The 20,465-nt window shown below is 40.1% G+C and overlaps 1 long non-coding RNA gene across 1 annotated transcript; it reads right to left on the minus strand.

Annotated features, from left to right (window-relative positions):
• Window positions 1-6,152: 6,152 nt before the first annotated feature.
• LOC307045214 lies at window positions 6,153-19,755 on the minus strand. The gene is made up of 3 exons (XR_013809821.1): window positions 19,529-19,755; window positions 19,360-19,434; window positions 6,153-6,514 (listed from the first exon to the last, which is right to left on the minus strand). It is a non-coding gene; the product is annotated as an uncharacterized lncRNA (long non-coding RNA).
• Window positions 19,756-20,465: the final 710 nt, after the last annotated feature.

Genomic DNA, 20,465 nt, shown 5'->3' on the forward strand with positions numbered 1-20,465 from the left:
AGCCCATATTAAAGTAATGTGCACATTAATGCATCAATAATTATAGTTATAATATTGATTATAAGAGCTATATCATTTATGAATCTGAAAAGGGCAATTCTCCATATAAGGCACTTTTACTTTTGGTCCTTAAAGTATATTTTAGACATTAATACTTTGTACTTTTACTCAAGTATGCTTTTGATGCAGGATTGAACCTGTAGTATTTCTATATGAGGTATTGCTGCTTTAACTTTTTTAAACTTTAAAAAAATCTGTCTATAGTCTATAAAACCAAAACACAACGTTCTCAAAGCTATGAGCACAACACCATGGTAACGCAGACTCACTTCCATGGCAACCAGTAAGCAAAACTGGAGCGGAGATATCCGGAGCCGTCACTGATACGTTTGACCTACACTCTGAGGGGGGGGCCGCAGGTTATCCAGTAACACATTCACGGGGCCGCGGCTGAAGCCGGGCCAGGATTACACAAGGGCCCGGAGGAGAGGAGGGTCCCAGCGGAGCCACAACCAGGGGTTAGCAGCCCATCAATTTCCATTAACCCCCCAACTGTTTATTGCTCTGACATTTCCACTGTTCCCTTTACATTCAATTATAAAACGTCACAGTTTCAACTGAAATTCTGCCATTAATACAAACACACACATTCTACTAATACTGCTTCTACTAATATAAGTGCTAGTCCAAAAATATATTTTAAATAATTGTTTATAATAAAGTAACATTACAACTTGAACACATGATGTTTTAAAGCAGAGAAATGTAACTAAACAAACCAGATTTTCTAAAGTAAGTTTAAATAATATGCAATATCAGATGCTAATAATAATGAAGGTAATACTAAGTACAGAATCTAATAACTCAGCTAAAATGTTAATTTTAGGCATACAAATTGTATTGCAATTGTTATTGTAAAACATTCATTTTTTTAACCTATTTGAATCTTCCGTTAAATGATTTGAATCTGAAGAAATAGAAGTTCCAAATAAATGACTAACATGAAATATAACATTCTAATCTTGGCTGATGGTCCGCGCAGCTCATTGCTACAATACACAGTCTTGTGAATAGAGTTTCCTCTAAAGAAAGTTGTGATTGTTTAGTCAACGATTCAGGTTGTAATGAAAAGGAACTTTACAAAACATTATAACATCAAATAAAATGATAAAGCTTTTCTATGAATCGTAGTGGAAATTAAAAGACAAAACACTATAATAACTGCCTCTATTTGTCCTAAAATGACTTCATAGTTTCACACAGGAGACTATCTACAGAGTGATATTGAATGAAGGTTAACACAACATGGAAGCCCTCTTCATCTTGATTGTAGTTAAGAAAAATCAAAACACTAACTAATACTGGCTCCAAAAATACTTAACTTAAGAACTTTGTAAGTTTTAACTTCATAATGAAAACTTCCCTTAAGGTTTTCCTTCATTTGAAACAGCCATAGAGACTGAGTCAGTGATAATCAGAAGCAGAGACATCCTGGCATACAAGGAGCGCCTAATATCAAATATTGAAAAGTGACATGTAATGAAACGTCACTCAGAGCCAGAGCCGGGCTCACGGTGAGGAAAGCTGTGCTCAGAACACATGAGCAGCTCTCATCCTGCAGCGTGCTCACCCCGGGAGGGACTGGCAGAACACACAGACGGTACTCAGAGGTGAAAGATTATATAATTAGCGGTGGGACACTTCGAAAAAAGTTACCAAAAATACTCCTCTTTAAATTTGTCCGAATGTTAGTGCACTTTTGATGTCACAGGTAAAGTATATATCAAGGTTCAAAGGCTTTTAGTCATATGCACAGCTAGCAATGCAACATTATTTTATATATATCAGACATAAAACAGTCAAACTAATTTAAAAAACAATACAAAATAGTACAAGAAGTGGATAGTGCTGTTGCAAGATTAATGTGCAGGTAATGCAGGAGGAGTTAACGAGAAGTAAATAGTATAAGATGAGCAAAAAATAAACGTAAAATGAAATATTGTACAGTGAAATAAAATACTGCTTATTGTAATAATGATCACCTCGGGTCTATAGGGTTAGACAGGGTCTAACAATATTGATATGTGCCGTTAAAAGAGGATTCAGATCGAAGAATATCATCTAAATGAAATGGAGGCATTCCAGAGCATCAGCGTGGAATAGTTTTTGGATGTCACATAGATGATCTGAATAATGAGAAACGCTCAGTTAACCGAATTTATTTGCCCTTTGATTTGAACAAAGAAATCCAGTTCCACTCCTCAGGTGGGGATGTATCACTTCTTAATTAGACACAGAGTTTGAATGTATCACATTCAGCATCAGACAGAGCCTTTCCAAAGTGTACAACTGGCAGAGGAGCTTTTTAAATGGAGCTGCTGACCCGAGAGCACTGCAGAGCTGTGGAGCGAGGTGGAGCGTCACAGTGTGTGCTTCATCAATCAATATTCCACCGGAGGGTAGATGTGTGCGGTCCCTGATGTTTACCCACAGTACAGATACAGCAGGAGCAGAGAGCACAGGCCGGAAAAAAATACAGAGGCATCTGAAGTTCTAACAATCTCCTCGGAGAATAGACAAAACAACAGATGGAGAAACATGGACAGCAGCTCTGCTGGAATAGATGGGCCTCACATTTCAGGAATTAATGCTTATTTACTTTTTCCTATCTTTAAATGTGTTTCTCTTGAGAAGAAATAAATGCAAACACCCACCATGATGGTTATCTGCTTCAGAGTACTGAGGTACATACCACCTTTGGTTTATATAACAATTGTGTGTAATCTCATTATTGTTTTTATTATTATTTAAATAATGAAATGTAAGTAACTAAATCACACATTTAAAGGTGCTATGTTAACTAATTCAATTGTCGAATTATGTCCAGCATCAACTGTAAGCATCTGGCTTTATAGGTCTAAAAATGCATTAGAAATGATGTAAACCTGTAGCTCTTACAGAAGATCAAACTAAACTGTCAGAGCTTAAATACACAAAATACTTCATTCGTGAGTTTTCAAACTCATAATCCGGTACATCATCGCTGGAGTTTTTTGTCTCATGGTGCAGGTTACGTCTGAGAGCAGAACAGTGTAGAGCTCGCCGAACTGAACCATTGCATTTCTCACTGTACACTGTAAAAAAAGAATAGTAAAAAAACGGACATTTTCTGCCGGGGTTCTTTTACAACTTATTTTACAGTGTATTAAACAACTACAGGAGTTTACAAGGTGTAGTAGGTTTGGATAAAGCCTAGCCTCTGCCTCAAGCCTTTTTGCTAAGCTAGGCTAACCCCGTCCTGACAGGAGATTGATATCCATGTTATTTTGAGAAGATGATTCTTAGATCTATAGCACTATTACACAACTATTTAATGGAGATTGAAGCACATTATAAAGGTTCCAAAGATATCCATCAATCCTGCATCAAATATTGGTACTTCCTATGAAGAGATAATAAATAATATCAAATATAATGCTTTATGAATACACACGTGATGCTTTCCAGTCATAACACATTATTGTGTGATTAACAATTAAGCATTTTATGGATAATCACGACCAGTGGCGACTGGTCATTAGGGGCAGGCTTATATATAGACATCTAAGTTTTTTGTGCTCCACCACTTTTGTACATATAAAAACGCCACTGATCACGACACGTTTTACATTTTAGGTTGACCGATGAGCTCAAGATGCTAATGCTTTATGACTGTTTATATAATGCCCCAGAATGCATTTATGAGGTCGCATGGCTTTGTACAGTATTTCCAATTCACTATTAATGCCTCCTAGCATTATTGATATATTCTTCATAGATAGAGTTAGCAACATATTTGCATGTCTGCCCAGCAACATTGAATCATTTTACACCAACAGGTGATGGCCTGTTTCTCTACTTAAATGAAGTTACATAAAAAAAGTGATTACTTTCAGACACTGATTTTGCATAAGTTTCTTCGTAAAATCTAATATGTAGATTAGGTAGATGATGATGATGATGATGATGATGATGATGATGATGATGATATATGTTACATGTTTCAGGGTCAGTTCAGTGAACACTCTGACCTGTGACTGTTTATCTGTTGTATTAAGTATCATGTATAGTCTATTTGCATTCCATTATTCCTCGATGATATGGTAGATTATTGTCTCAGAGGAGGCGGACTAAATGAAAGCGAGGAATGTGAGGAATATAATGAGGACTACAGTAGAAAACACCTTCATGATAATTATGTTGAAAAGACGGAGAGAGTCATTCAGCGGACTCATCTTACTGTGTGTTCCATGGAGAGGATTAGAATACACATTTTAAGTGGCTGATACAAGCTTTACGAAGTTATTCACTAAACAAAGTTACTTTTGGTTTACTTTTAATGAGCTATTTGATCAATCTATTTAAAGTGGGATGAATCTCAGGAGCTAATTGTCAGCACTGATTTAATAAAGTGTTCATATAGATTGGAAGGTAAGATGAAGAAAGGAAAAAATGTTTGCCACATGAGTCTGGATGCTAAGTGAAGATGTTTTCATGTAGCTGCGGTCAATAAGGAAACCTCCATTGTGGTAAAAGAGGACAGTTTGACCAGAGACATGAGGTCACCACTGAGAGAAAAAGACAGATGACCGCTGGGACTAAAACATGATAATACATATACTCTGATATATTTGTTTTTAATATTTGATGATATAGAAAAAAAGGTTCTCATGGACAAAACTGTTTCCAATTTTTACATTTTTCTAATCGTTGCTTGGTAGTGGATTCTCAAATACAACACAGACACAGCTCAGACATGGCATGACAGGTAAGGTGCGTAGGTGAGAGTAAGAAATAAAAAACACTGGTCAGTACACGGATCCCCAAACACCATTCTCTACCCGAGGGAGAGAGACAACCACAAACAGAAAATTAAATGATAATAATGATTAAAAATAAATAAATACCGACGAATGTATAAACACGTTACAAGATAACAGGAGAACAATGAGAAAAAGTGGGATTGGATTTGACTTTATACTTAAAGTGGACCTATCATGCTATATTTGAATAATATATTGTAGGGCCATACCTATATAAAATATGTCTGTGAAGTTTTTTTTTGAAAATACCAAACAGATCATGCATTTTAGCCATGTCTCATTTCGCTCTATTTGCTCTATTCCAGCCCTGTCTTCACAAGGGCTGATTCTGAGGCCGTGTCTCAATTCAGGGGCAGGACCCTTCAGAGTACGCAGCCTACGCGGTCCACGGAGGACCCAGCCCACGTAGACCGAGTAGGCTGGACCGAGCGGCCTACAAAATGAGACGGTCTAGCCTACGGAGCGTTTCGTATTTACGTCACGTGATACGCGCTATTCGGTTGCGTTGCTCCAGCAGCCTGCTAGCAAATTAGCTGAAAAGGATCCAGAAACTTTACTTTTACATTTTTTGGAGATCACCGTCGGCGATGAAATAAAGAGAACGATGGCCAGGTAAATAAGGTGAAGCTGTTCCTTTAGCCCCCAGTAATGTTACATTAGTAAGTTAACAATGTAATTAAACATAGCTGATGTAATTTAATCATATTATTTCATATTTAAAATAAGTCTTAATTTTTCTGTTTTTTAAATGAACAAAAGCATGTTGTATAGATTGATTGTTAACAATATTAGTGTTCTAATCTTAATAACTGATTATAACAGTTTATATTCTCCTTCTTCCCCTAAACCTGCCCAGATGATGTCCCACTGACACCAGGTCAGCACCTCCAGGTCCAGCAGCACCGTGACACCCCGCTCTGCTGAAATACACAATTAAACATTTTCTATGACCTATTTTTTGTATTAATAAAATTAAACTGAAGACAGTTGAATGACCTAGAGATATCCTATTATTCCACTGCTTATACACATGTTGGAAATAATGGTTATAAAACCTCAGTAAATGAAATTAACAATGTGTTTAACAATTACTATTTAATATTGTATTTTCATATAATCACAAAGTAGAGGTAAGAATATATCCATCCTCTCTCTGCAGTTTCATGTCTTCTAATATTATAACTTTCATCATTGAGACAGAGGATATCAATCATGTACTTTAACATCACCAGCAGTAACACAAATATCAGCAAAAGTGTGTTTAAGTTGTTTATTTGTATTATATGTGCAGCAAGTATATAAAAGCAATCAGACAGACTCAAGCTATAATCGTTAAATATCTATTAAAAGAAAAGACATGTACAAAATCAAATTCTGAAACTAAGACACAAGTCTGTAGGACGGCAGTAAGCAGAGGTCTGGCTGGAGGATGTTCCTGATCGGCGTTTTGCTTTCTTCAGCACCACGGGGGGGTCCAGGTGGATGGCAGCTCTGTCCTGATGATCCGCTGGGGTTAGGGGTCGTTCTCCAGCAGATCCATTTCTCCAGCACCTCGGGGGGTCCAGGTGAATGGCAGCTCTGTCCTGATGATCCGCTGTGCACTTTTCAGATTAGGGGTCCTTCTCCAGCAGATCCTTTTCTCCAGAATTGTCCTAATTACAGAGAAAAACAAGACAAAAAGAAAAAAGTGAATTAATCATATTAAACAAAGGGTTGCAAAAGTATTATTGCAAAATGTAACTCTAAGCATTTCAGACTAACAATCCCTAAAGGATTATTTTAAATGATGTACTGTTCTGGTTTTAAAAAAACTAAAGAGATGAAATGACAGTCACACTTTTTTTCATCCCTTTGACAGCACTGCACAAACTAATATCAAGCAAAAGGCTGCTGTCTATTTTTGATTGTCTTATTATTATTAGGGCCCGAGCACGGATGTGCTAGGACCCGACAGCATCGTAGCACGAAGTGCGAGGAAACCTATTGTTATTGGTGGAATTATTAGGGCCCGAGCATGGATGTGCTAGGACCCGACGGCGTCCTAGCACGAAGTGCGAGGAAACCTACTGTTATTGATGGAATTATTAGGGCCCGAGCACGGAGCGCTAGGACCCAACGGTGTCCTAGCACGAAGTGCGAGGAACCTATTGTTATTGGTGGTATTATTATTAGGGCCCGAGCACGGATGTGCTAGGCGGGGCTTAGAAAGAAATGCTCATAACTCATCAACAATGTATCCAAACACAGATTTTGGTAGATAGGTTCAGACTGTCTTGGGGAATAGGCACACCAAAGCATTTTCATTTTGGACTATAGGGGGCGCCATAAACACTACCAATTCATAACACAAGAGCGGATGGACTATTTAAAAAAAAATTCTTTAGACATAATCTCAGAGTGACTACGAACTCCGATTTAAAGTGTCGCAAAAAAAATCTGAATGTGGGCGTGGCCTATACATTTTTTTTAAATTGCGATAGCATAAAATGAGCTTCGGACGCAAAACTTGGGACACACGTCAGAGCCCACGCCTTTTTCGAGAATGTAAAAATAAAACGTAATTTTTCAAAAAAGCTGCTCACTAGCGCCCCCTATTGTGTGGTAGTCACATATAGTTTCTTAGAACTTCATGATATTTGGCACAGAAATTCCTCATGGAATTGCGGACATATTTGTCAATAGATTCCATAAGCCCCGCCCCCCAGGAAGTCGGCCATTTTGAAATATGTGCGTTTTTCAGCCATTTTAAGCACATTCTTGCAAACTGCTCCTAGGGGAATGATCGGAAAAATTCCAGTCCAGGAAAAGTTCAGCCCCTATCCAATATGATGCCAAATTGAAAAGAACATTTTTGATAGCTCAACCGTGGAGGTCGTAAGCTAACAGCGAATACACAATTTTTGACGATTTACATGTCGCAAATGACTCCAAACTACTTCAAATTACTCAAATATAGTTGTTTCAATATTCACGAAACGCTATATCTACATTACTATTATGATTGCACACATATTTCAAATTCCTTTCCATTAGCCCCGCCCCCCAGAAAGCCGGCCATTTTGAAAAATGTGCGTTTTTCATGCATTTTAAGCACATTATTGCCAACTCCTCCTAGGGGAAAGATCAGAAAAATTCCAATGCAGGACAAGTTCAGCCCCTATCCAATATGATACTTAATTGCAGAGCACATTTTGGAAAAATCACTCGTGGAGGTCGTAAGCTAACAGCGAATACACCATTTTTGACGATTTACATGGCGCAAATTGCTCCAAACTGCTCGCATATAGTTTTTCCGATATTCACGAAACGCTGCATACACATTGCTATTATGATTGCACACATATTTCAAATTGCCTTTCCTAAGCCCTGCCCCCCAGGAAGTCGGCCATTTTTTAAAATGTGCGTTTTTCAGCCATTTTAAGCACATTCTTGCAAACTCCTCCTAGGGGAATGATCGGAAAAATTCCAATCCAGGACAAGTTCAGCCCCTATCCAATATGATACTTAATTGCAGAGCACATTTTGGAAAAATCTCTTGTGGAGGTCGTAAGCTAACAGCGAATACACCATCTTTGATGATTTACATGTCGCAAATTGCTCCAAACTGCTCGCATATAGTTTTTCCGATATTCACGAAAAGCTGTAAACACATTGCTATTATGATTGCACACATATTTCAAAACATTTTCATTAGCCCCGCCCCCCAGAAAGCTGGCCATTTTGAAAAATGGGCGTTTTTCATGCATTTTAAGCACATTTGTGCTAATTCGTCATAGGGAAATTATCTGAATAATTCCAATCGAGGGCAACTTAAGCGCATATCCAATGTGATGCTACATTGCGAAGGAATAGTCGATCGCTTGAACATGGAGCTTGTAAGCTAATGGAGAATGTACCATTTTTGACCATTTATGTCACAGACTACCTTAAGCTACTGAGACCCGCCTGTCTGCCTGCACCATCAACTCTCTCTCTCACACACACACACACACACACACACACACACACACACACACACACACACACACACACACACACACACACACACACACACACACACACACACACACACACACACACACACACACACACACACACACACACACACAACCACACCTACACATTGTACAACAAACACAAACAGCTCTTAAAGCATAACTAAATATCAGGCTACAGCCCTTGTATATTTTATAATGTGAAGCACTATATGGTTTCATGAAAAATATCTACTGTTTATTTGTAGATATCTCCTAAAGACTACAAATAAAGTGTGAAATGTAGGCCTGTTACATATATTATTGAGCGATATATATTATACACACTGTTCTGCTTTCTGCACTGACCTCAGCAGCTGTTCTCACTGTAAACATCGCCTCACAATGAAAGCATAACCTAACATCCAGGGGAGATGTGATTAGTGAGTAAACAAACAAATGGTAAAGGGCAGAAATTCTGATGCACATTTGATCATCTTGAATAACTTATAATCACAACGGGAACAGTTTGCAGAGCTGTGCTTCGTTGACATCCAGCCATGCGTCACGCCTCTTTTAAACATCACTGTTGGCTGAAATTGTCTCCGGAGAATACTTCAGTGTACCCTCGGTTATAGCTCCTCCAGAGACACTCCTCTAAATCAGTGTATCCTCGGTCACGGCTCCTCCAGACAGCCTCTTCGATAATCGATCCTCGACGAGCCTTCAGAGAAATTAGTTTTCCTTCCAGACCGAGCGCCGACATCCGTTTCCGGGTTGCTGCCGGAGGACCTGGGATTCTGGGACGCGAAAATTAGAGAAATTACAAACGGCTCATTTCCGAGGACTCGCGCGCGTCTGCTTGACGCCCGGGACGACCGGCCGCCCTCCCCGACAGGCGCACGGACGCGAGGGCCCGCTCATCACTGCGCGCACAAGTGCGACCGCAGTTTTAATTATTATTATAGTGCTGGCGTTTCCTGTTTTTGAGGCCTTTAGGATGCTAAAAAAGTTGTATAAATCTGCACGGACGCCAGGACCCGTAAAAATTGCAACATTCTGGAGTCAAAGGGTTCAAATTATTCAACCTGCTCGCTAGCGCCACCTATGAAAATCCCATTTGGGAATACATTTACATAGTCGCACTCTAACTCCGAATTACCTGACATTTTGCACACATATCCGGGTGGACCTGTTCTACAAATAATCCTCTTGGAACCCTAAGCTCCGCCTACATTTATTTTCTTCTAAATTAGCATAATGTTCAAAACAGTTAAATATTCACTTAAATTTCAATTTTCAGTTTTTCAACACCAAACTTCATATCCCGCATCGGTGGAGGGTCAGACACATTACCGTAGAAAATGAGCATGTTAGGACGATAAATATTGCCGCCGTCAATCAAAACGTATTCGCAAAAAGGCGGGGCTTAGAAAGAAATGCTCATAGCTCATCAACATTGTATCCAAACAACACAGATTTCGGTAGATAGGTTCAGACTGTCTTGGGGAATAGGCACACCAAAGCATTTTCATTTTGGACTATAGGGGTACCAAAAACACCACCAATTTATAACTCAAGAGCGGATGGACTAATTATTTTTATTTTTTTTTAGACATACTCTCAGGGTGACTACAATCTCAGATTTAAAGTGTCACAAAAGATTCTGAAGGTGGGCGTGGCCTATACATTTGTTTTAAATTGCGATAGCATAAAATGAGCTTCGGACGCAAAACTTGGGACACACGTCTGGAAAAATTCCAGTCCAGTACAAGTTCAGCCCCTATCCAATATGATGCCAAATTGAGAAGAACATTTTTGATAGCTCAATCGTGGAGGTCGTAAGCTAACAGCGAATAAACCATTTTTGACGATTTACATGTCGCAAATGACTCCAAGCTGCTCCAAATTACTCAAATACAGTTGTTCCAATTTTGACAAAACGCTATATCTACATTACTATTAGGATTGCATACATATTTCAAATTGCCTTCCATTAGCCTCGCCCCCCAGGAAGTCGGCCATTTAGAAAAAAGTACGTTTTTCAGCCATTTTAAGCACATTCTTGCCAACTCCTGTTAAATATGTTCTTTATTCTCGCGTCCAGGAGAGAAGCTTTAAAATGAGACTAAATGGAGTCTCTGAAAAGATTCAAATGGGATACTTTAATCAAACAGAATATTGTTCCGGCAGAAAACAGCTGTGATCTGGCTCTCCTGAGCAAGAAGAGAAGCCCATCCCCCGTTCGGTGCCGTTATATATCCTCTGCTGGCTCCTCCTCCCCGCCAGCCGGCTCGCCTCGCCTCTAATGTCCGTTGTTGCATTTAAACAGAGGACTGGTACTTTTCACCTTCAACATATGCTTAACACGCCTTTTCTCCTCATATTCTCTTTCATTACTTTTCATGTAACACATTCTAAACGCTGTAATCAATACTCTAAAACATACAGAAAATACTTCACGGCTGGTTTGGTTTCCGGATGTTGTCACATGCTACTCTCGTCTGTAAACAATAATGTATTCAAATAAACTGTACTTTCATTTAATATTCAACATGGTAGTATCTCGACATCTATCGTTGTAGTGTTAAGGTAGGTTTCGGTTTTCACCACACCACGTCATTTCGCTTCTCAATTCACCTCTTTAGGAATTCGTATATTAGCCACATGCTAAATGCTAACCGTAGATGAAGGATTTTCAGAATAAAAGCTTAACTGCTTGTGCACAAGAATTTCTGGTTTTTCAGTATAAAAGAGCGTTTAAACTGACGGTATGTTTAAACTACATTATACCATCAAAACATTGATTTTAATTTCTGACACTCCTCCTAGGGGAATGATCGAAAAAATTCCAATCCAGGACAAGTTCAGCCCCTATCCAATATGATACTTAATTGTGGAGCACATTTTTGCAAAAATCACTCGTGGAGGTCGTAAGCTAACACCATTTTTTACGATTTACATGGCGCAAATTGCTCCAAACTGCTCGCATATAGTTTTTCCGATATTCACGAAACGCTATATGTACATTACTATTATCATTGCACACATATTTCAAATTGCCTTCCATTAGCGCCGCCCCCCAGAAAGTCGGCCATTTAGAAATATGTGCGTTTTTCAGCCATTTTAAGCACATTCTTGGAAACTGCTCCTAGGGGAATGATTGGAAAAATTCCAGTCCAGGACAAGTTCAGCCCCTATCCAATATGATACTTAATTGTTGAGCACATTTTTGAAAGATCACTCGTGGAGGTCATACAGATGTAGCGATTAATTTCAGACAGTTTGAAACGCGAGGGCCGTGATTGGTACGTGATCTGCCCTCGCTCAAGGGAAAACCTCCAGCTTGACTTGAGACCGCCCCCGTGATAGATAAATGTAATTATAATGAAGCCAGCTGCAATGGATCATTGATCCACCAGGGGGTGCAGTGGGGTTCCACACTGGAGCTCATGTGAAATAAAGTGAGATACAGTATGCTGGATGTACAGCGGAACTTTGTTAAGATCCATATGTCACGGATATCATACTACTGTGCTAAATAAGAGACATGTAATCATTTACAAAACATCACCATGTTGTTATTTAACAAAATAATTTTGTTATTCGAAAAAAACGAAAGGGAGGAAATGCAGCCCGGCTCTCGATTTTTAATCTTAATTTAATCATCATCTTCACCACGATCATTTATGTTTATGTTCGCCGAATTGACATGAAATCACTGACACATATGAATATACCGTATTCAACTTCATTAAAACGTTGTTAACGTGCCTAAACTCAGTGATTCACCAAAAATATGTATATTTTAATGGAGCTTCGTCGGTCGATCAGGATCCCAAAGTGTAGCGGAGGGATCCTCATCTGGATGAAAATGTCCTGGCGTCCTGGCGTCCGTGCATTTAAAAAATAGTTGTATGTATTGATTTAAATTGACATGCATCCGCTAAGAAAAATAGTCCGTTACCGTGTTTTTAACAGTCGGAATGAAACGGCAGCTCTCAGCTGTGTATTTACACAACTAATGGCCCATCAACCACAGCTCTCTCCCCCCCTCCCCCCCCTGATCTTTCTTCTCCAGCAGCTAAATTAACTGTAGGTTACTCTGAGTGACCATAGACTGTATGTGACAAGCTTACAGTTAGTGACGTAACAACACCATAAAAGCTGGTGGGTTGAAAGCAATACGGGAGGTAAAGATAACTAGAATAATTGTGATTTATTTATTGTGGCTTTTATGTTTTTAGGTATAAAATGTTATGTAATTCAGGCTTATAGTTCACCCTTCTCTAAAAGCCTTCAACAATGACAATATTCATTGTAATTTAATAAATCCTTCCAACACACCAGGGCCGTATTCATGGAGTCAACATTGGGGGGGACCAAAAATTCAATACAAATTGGAATACTAATTTCCTGCCATTCTAAAGGAAAATACATTAAAAAAACACATTGGATACTTTAAAACCTGTTAAACCCCATGCCCCTGCCCGTGGGGGCAAAACACAACAATAGTCACGAAACTGTGTTTCAGGCATGGGTGTAGGAAGCATCCTCAATGTGGGTGGGACAATTTGACGGGGGGTGTGGGCGGGCGGGAGACCTAACCTCCTCTAGGGGGGTCCGGGGGAATGCTCCCCCGGGAAGATTTTTTTTTAAATGTTGAAGTTAAAAGCATCAATCTGGTGCACTTTGAGAGCAACATTAGGGACTAAATGTATGGATACATCTCATCAACAACTATGTGAAACAGAACTGAACAGATTTACTTTTTCTTTATGCATATTTTACAAATCACTCCCTTTTTAAACTGTAGTATGAGTTGGAATGATTTCATACCTGTTATTCTGTTATTCTCTTATTTTGTATAACTATAATGAACATATAAAGGTGTGCCTTGGAAATACTTGTTTTGTATCTATCTTGATACAGGGTACTTATTATATGTTATAGTTTGGATTATAGTTTTACTATCCCATCATTCAAGGGTGGTTTTCACAATAAGTAATGGTTTATTTTTTGCACGGACACTATCATTTACATATTTTTACTATGTTCAATCTGAATTTACTTTAAAAACATCTATATTGATTCTGACTTTTTCTACATCCAACTCACAGGTTTATCATTGCTTTGAGAAAAAAGATTATTCATTAAACCATTTTTAGAAGTGAAGATATAGTCAATTGTTCTGGGAATGTCATTTTCAAACCTGAGACCTGAAAAACAGGCTTGGGGCTTAACTGGTTAAAATGTTTTACCATAATGTCTAATTGTGCATTGTATTACATCGCCCTATTTTATGTAGTTTAGCTTTTCTTGTTTTGTTGTTTGTAATGGGAGAGATTAGGGATGAATAAAGTACAACTATAACCATAATCACATTAAAGCATTTAAATCCATAGAAAGGTCTGTGCCACGCAATTTCAGTAGAAACAGGAACACTTTATTGCCCTTTTGTTTTACAGCCACGACTCGCACTAGCTGCTTGCCGCTCATTCAAAATAAAAAAGACCCCCAACTTCCTCCCAGACACCCACCCAAAAAGCCCAACCCTCAAGTAAAGGACCCAAAAGCCTTTTTGCGCTTATCGTTGGCACTGATAAAATGCTGGCATATTCCTTCAAGGTCCAGTCTGTCCAGTTTCTTCTGGTGCACATGACATATGGCCACATTATTCAGCCTCGTTTGACTCACCGATGATCTAAGCCATGTCTTAAGCCTCCTCGGGGCACTAAAACTCCTCTCAGCCTCTGCAGAAGAGGCAGGGACGACCAACAGAAGCCTTACTAAAGCTTCCACCTGACCGAAGAGACCTCTCACCTCTGGCACCATTTCCCGAATAATGCTAGCAACATCTGAGCTTGTTTCATAGGTGTAATTCGCCCCAAACATGGCCAGCTGCACCTGCAGTAGTCTTGAATTCAATTCAGGATACTCTTCTACCACATTGTCCATGTCTCCGTGTAGCAGCACATTTTCAAGCTGCTGCAGCTTGTGGAATCCAGCTTGTTCAAACCTCTCTATGAATTGAGTATTCACTGTGTCCAAGGCATTGTAGAATTGGACTCTGCACAAGGACTGGGCATCGGGAGGGATATGGGCTGCAGCCTGACCGGTATAACGCTTTGTAGGTTTGCGGACATGAGGAATCTGAATTGGTTGTAGGTCCATCTTTGTTGCCACAGCAGTTGCTTTCGAGAACAATACATCAAAATGCTCCTCCGTTCGTTTGACCTGCATGCTTGTTTTGACATGGTCTACAGCAGTGGTCACCTACCTTTTTAAGCCCAAGATCACCGACTTCGGCCTAGGTGAAAGGCGAGATCTACCTATTGCAGAATTGAGTGAAAAAGACGGCCCAGACAATGCTTCCAATTAGAGGCCTTTTATATAGGCTAATTGCATCTGAATTACTGTTTCAATGAAGGCTCCATAATCAACTCACAGCATATAGGCAGGGGTAAAGTGCTATTGGGGGGCGGACCTCACCTCCTCTAGGGGGGTCCTCACCTCCTCTAGGGGGGTCCGGGGGGATGCTCCCCCGGGAAGATATTTTTTTTAATATTGAAGTTGAAAGCATCAATCTGGTGCACTTTGAGAGCAACATGAAGAGATCTATGGATACCTCTCAGCACCCATATGAAACAGAACTGTAAACAGATTTTCTTTTTCTTTATGGATATTTTACAAATCACTCCCCTTTTAAACTGTATTCTTGTTTTACTGACATACTGTATAGTAGGCTATTTCATACCTGTTTTTCATTTATTCTCTTATTGTTTGTATAACTATAATGATCATATGAAGGTGTGCCGCGGAAATAATCTTTTGAATAATTTGTGACAAAACCGTTATAAACACTCAGAGAGTCCTTTAGCTCACCTGAGCCCCTCAGTCTGACAGGAGAGGACTCTCCTCCAGCTTGTTGTAGAAACAGCTCCTTATGTTCCGTTAGTTAGTTAGTGCAGCTAGCTAACCAGATGCTAACATCACGGTCCCCGCTAGCACCGGTCCCTCTCTCTCCCTCTCTCCCTCCCTCTATCACACTAAATGTGCTATTGCCACACACACACAGCCGAGCTTGAATGACACAAGCACACGTGTATTTCCATGCAACTCTCTGATTGGTGTGGTGTCTTGCCTCTGTTGCGTTCAGTGAACACGGGAAATTACAGTCCTGCCGTTGTCTCTTGTGTCATGATGAGGTTCACGTAAAGCACGGTTAATGTATTATATTATTGAAGTGTCTCAAATATACGTCAATCAAGTGGCACCTGCTAACGGGGTCGTGGATGATAGGTTTACATTTAAAAACGTATTTTTCAAACATTATTATTTTAATTTAATTTTTCTTTCTTTTGTTACTTTTTTTTTTAACAGTCCGCGATCTACCCGCACCACACTCGATCGCGATCGACTGGTTGGCGACCACTGGTCTACAGCCTCCAACATGCCTGAAACGGTCTGTTTCCTAAGCTGCAGGGAGGTGTTCAGGCACTCCAAATCCCCAATCAGGTCTTCAGCCATTAAAAGGCCGAGCACAGTGTTCCCTTTAAGAAATGTTCCATGAAGACCATTGGCGTTGGCTGAAGTTTCAGGTGAGCTGCATGATGCCATTTCTTCAAGGGCCATCAGCACTGACTCATACTGCTTGAGAACTGAGCGGGTGGCAGGGGTACATACAGTCCACCTGATGGGACAGAGAGGCTTCAATGAGGTGAAAGTTGAACCATGCTCTGATTTTGCAATATTCTGGAAAATCAACTTGAACCTCCCAGTTTGATTAAAGAAGCCCCCCAATTCATGGACCAGACCCATTGCATCTCTTACTAGTGGAGAGGCTCCACAGGCAGCCTGCGTAATTAAGTTCACGCAGTGGGGACCACAGTGACAATACACAGCCAGCGTTTGTTCTTTCCTTAAAATGGCTTGTACTCCCTGCAATCGTCCAGCCATGTTTGCGGCACCATCATAAGTTTGTCTTCGGAGTTGAGACAGAGGAAGCTTTAGGCGCGTCATCACATCACATGCCATCTTGGCTAAATTGTTTCCCCTGTTGTTGATGACACTTGGTAGATTCCCAGGAATTCTTCCTTTGGTTGTAGATCTGCATCTACAGAGCGCACACATATTGACTCCTGCTCAACTCCTGATATATCTTGGGTGCCATCAATGATAATTGCGAACTGGACCACTGGCATTGATGTGAAGTATTATTTGAATTATTTGAAGGATTAAAGTAACGTGTTAGGGCAGGAGAGTTCAATCTGGTATATTCATTTTAATGTCACCTTATTTAGAATGTGTGTTAAACTTGTGATTTCTGCATTGAGTGACTTCTGCCTAGTAGATACCAAGAAGAGGCCCCTAGGGTCTCTCTGTAATTATCAATAGTCCTTGCAATTAACAGGGGAATTCCCGGATACATTTTAAGATATAAGGCAGTTAAAGTCTTGTAGAATTAATGATTTATCTCCTACACATCCTGCAGGCCTTGAGACTTGGGTCACCCAGCAGTAAACGAGATAAACGTCCTTTTGAGCTTATCAATAAAATGTATTCATTCCTAGTAAGCTGACTTTGGGTTGATGGGAAGTTCAGGGGAGCCATTAAGCCACAAGAACAATCAACTTATGTTGGTTGACTGATTCGGTGACTGTCATGGGACGATGGCGTTTGGATATTTACAAATATGGCTTTCATAGAGAAAAACAGGTGGCTGTTGTGTGAAAAGATACATGATAGGATGTTTGTGTGTGTTGAAGATGTTTAGGGGGAATGAGTATGTGTCCTGTCAAAGAGTCCTCTGTCATGACTCCAAATCATTGTTTGGGGGATCTGCCTAAGGGCAGAGGGACAAACACACACACACACACACACACACACACACACACACACACACACACGCACACGCACACGCACACGCACACGCACACACACACACACACACACACCCCCCCCCCCCCACACACACACACACACACACACACACACACACACACACACACACACACACACACACACACACACACACACACACACACACTGTGAAGCAGCAGATGGAATCAACAACTGCGGACTTACTACCTGGGGTCCCGCCCAGAAGTGAAACCGACCAATGGAACACTGCCAACTCACTGGCTAGCTCGCTCAGAAGTGAACTCGCCAATAACAAATAGCTAGGGAAGAGCAAGCGATAAAACTCCTCCCCACCTGTGTATACATGTTGTGATCATTTTGCTGCTCTGCGCTCTTGTTTTTGACTTGCCGTTCCTGAGACGTGTCTCACACGGTGGTAGAACCTGAGCCCGGAGTACTCTGCAGAGTGCTTCGTGATTAGGTGATTGGGTGATGTATTGTATGTTTTTGCCATTAAAGCAGATTATTGTTTAACCATGGCTGCTTTGACTTTTCCTTATTTTGAGAACCCGCTCATATAGGAACGGCGCGGAGCAGAGATTCTGCCCCAACAGATGTTATTTCCGACACAATTTCTTTGATGATTGTATTGGCCATCACCTTCAACAGTTCGTTCTGCAATTCCGGATTGGTGAAATCGAGGGGACCTTTTAGCCAGGATGTCAGCTCTGCATCGCCCGTTGCCTTGTACTTTAGAAGCTGCCTTAAATTCCCACTCTCCTTCTGATCGCCTCGAAAAGCCAGACCTTGCCGTGCCAAGTACCTCACACCCTCAACAATCTTCATCAGATTTCTTCTTGCTTGTTGCTGCCGTCTTTCAAGCTCACGTGAAAGTTGCACATTAACAGGCTCTGGCTCCTGAATCCTAGTCATCACAGCTAATTTGTGACACTGGCTGTGTTTATGCACACTAAATTTCTCCAGTGCCTTCTTCCAATTGTTAAAACCAGTCTTGACAAACGCTGAATCTGCTTTTGATGCAAGCTTAGACTTTTGTGCTGCAAAGTATTTAGCACAACAGAAACAGAGGACCCCTTTTACAGAGGGGCTGTAATGGAGCCATGTATGATCTTCAAACCACTTCTCCTGAAAGTAGAGTATTCTATTTGATAGGGTTTGACTGGGTATGACTTTGACATTTAGATGATTTGGGCAAAGTCCAAGCTCCTCCCCTTCCTTTCCTGTACCTTCATTTTCGCCGGCCTGGCTGCTCTCTCTCTAATTGTCAAACTCACTCTCCCTGCTTGATGGTATTATCTAAAATAAATATGAGGATGATCTCATCTTAAATTAACATTAACATTAGACTGCTATGTTGTCATTATTCTGCCATCAATATAGCTCCTTTCTGGCATACCTCCAATTCACCAGCGCACACTCTCCCTGTCTGGTCGCCATGCTCACATTCTCTCTCTCCCTCTCTGTCTTTACTCTGAACACATCAGAGTGAACATGGAAGAAATATCAGTAAACTATTTACTAGAAAGACTGTTGATACACATTATACATATGGGGGGACACAGGAGTCTGTACATTAACATTAGACTGCTATGTTGTCATTATTCTGTCTTAACCATCAATATAGCTCCTTTCTGGCTTACCTCCATGTCACCAGCGCACACTCTCCCTGTCCGGTCGCCATGCTCACATTCTCTCTCTCCCTCTCTCTCTTTACTCTGAACACACCAGAGTGAACATGGAAGAAATATTATCAGTAAACAAGCTATCTGACTGATAACAATACTCACTTTCTCACTGCTCTTAACTTACTTTTTTTTCTTTTCTGAGGCTGCCCAAAAAACTGTCTAATGTCACTGCCACCCTTCCTCTTGCTCATGCTTACAGCTTGACCTCGGCGATCTGCAGTTGCTGATGTGATGAATACGGGTCAGCAGCACTGGATATAAGATAATTAAACATGTTTATTAGCAATTCTGAGCGTTCTAAACCCAGCACAAGCTATGATGCACACTGCAAACCTCCTGCGTGTGAGTATCTTTTAAATGCTTCTGACGATTATGAAATACTATTTCATAATAATTGTAGAGTATTTATAATTTAATTAATTCTGGCACCTTTGGTATTCCATAGGTGTCACACATCACAGTTTAAAATCTTTCCACACCCTACAAATGACAAAATAAAATTGAAATAATCCACATGAATAAATATCTATTGGATTACATCCAAAACGACACCGTCATTTTCCACATAGCTGACACTAGCCCGCCAAACCCTGGCTAACAACTGAAACCAGCTAGCCCACAGCTAGTTAGCTACTATTCCTGAAAAGTTCGGTTTTAACATCAGAACTACAAGTTACTTACACAAAGAAGCTAAACCGGAGGGTTCATTAACATTACCATTACGAAATAAAATAACATAGATTACTTTAGGGCTAACTAGAAAAAGATACCAGAACTGATGGAGGGCAAATTAAAACATGACTGACCTGCTTGGAGCATCAAGCTAACTGAAGGTGGACTCAGACGTGCGACAGCGAAATACACCCCCGGGTACAAAATAAGGAACCAATTTACATATGAAAAGAAATATCATTTTGGTGAAGTTCACAATAACAGAAAATATAGATTTTCAAGTATACAAATAACCAAAATAAAGAAGTCATAGAATAGCAATATTATTTTAATTTAAAAAAAAAAAATTAAAACTTTTTTTTTTTTGCTATTTATTGGGGGGGGACATT

Source organism: Notothenia rossii (assembly GCF_949606895.1).
Source record: "Notothenia rossii genome assembly, chromosome: 6".
Taxonomy (NCBI): Eukaryota; Metazoa; Chordata; class Actinopteri; order Perciformes; family Nototheniidae; genus Notothenia; species Notothenia rossii.